This window comes from Pyxicephalus adspersus, chromosome 4 (assembly GCF_032062135.1).
Source record: "Pyxicephalus adspersus chromosome 4, UCB_Pads_2.0, whole genome shotgun sequence".
In the NCBI taxonomy this organism is placed as follows: domain Eukaryota; kingdom Metazoa; phylum Chordata; class Amphibia; order Anura; family Pyxicephalidae; genus Pyxicephalus; species Pyxicephalus adspersus.
The window spans coordinates 111,982,463-111,983,831 of NC_092861.1; positions in this window are offsets into that span (position 1 = coordinate 111,982,463).

A 1,369-nucleotide genomic window follows, 5' to 3' on the forward strand; every position below is an offset into this window, starting at 1 on the left:
AACATATTATGCAGCTTGTACAAAGTCCATAGTCATGTCACTAACTGTCCTTCAAAGGGGCCTTACCTCAGCCATATGTCATTAATACAGTTCAAGGTTAATTTGGGGGGGAGCCAATTACCTTAACTGTATGTTTTTGGAATGTGGGAGGAAACCCACGCAAACAAAGGGAGAAACTCCATGCAGATAGTGACCTGGCGAGGTTCGAACCTGGGACCTAGAGGGGGAGGGAAAGTTTTTCTTTCCTCATACTGAGCATCACGGTGTTCAACGTGAAAAAAGATTTATGTATATATAAATATATATAGGTGTATGCGTACATATGTGTCTACACATGACACATATATGTCTTCCATATCTACATGAGTATGTTACCCTAATCTATTAATTGTACTCTCAAGCCCCTTCATGTATTTATCAGTGCAATCCTAGTCTGTTCACATCAATGTTTCTCCCATACAAAATACCATTGAATAGATATACACATACCTTGTATATCTTGCATTTTCAAGTGTTCATGTTACTCAACAATTTTTTTTCAGTTTTTGTAAATTTGCCATTAAAATAATACCTTTCAACTACTTTTATACTCCTACAGTACTAACAATTTAGTAATTCCTGTTGCAACTATGTCCAATGCCCCTTCATTCCTAGCCTTTCCTTATAGCACGTCTTCAATCATCAACCATTGTTTGGCCACTGATGACATAACTCCTGCACACGTCCTTGCAGATCTCCCACAGATGTAGAAAATATACACTGCATTGTAGGCACTGTGCACACACACACACACACACACACACACACACACACATACATACAATACTAGGAGAATAAAGTGTCAAGAATAATGTCAAATAAAACATGAATAAAACATGAATCTATTCCCCTAAACATTAGAAAATATGAAATACTGACAGAACAAACTGATCCTTTACCAGACACAGAGAAAACCTTTCTTATAATTACTGCGGACTCTCATTTTTTCTGATCTAATATTCCCAGAATCAAGGCATCCCCGTCCCACAAGGGAAGGTAGAAATCCAAAGGGGGCAGAGAGAAGAAAAATGAAAAAATCTCTAGTCTAATGAGGGTCCCTGATGGCCTTTATCAACCACATAATTGAGTACAAATTAAGATAAAGTGTCTGCCACATTCTACCCAATGGATATATACAAAAGTCAATAAAAACAGTCATTCTCAGGGAAGATGGTGGAGCTCAGGGGACAGAATGAAGGAGGCAAGACTACTAAATCATCCCACCACCACTCATGAATAAGTACAGCCTGGATACAAGCCAGGATAGAAATCTAAATAAATAGCCATGTCTACATTGACTGCAGTCATTAGCTACCAGTTAAATTCCAAA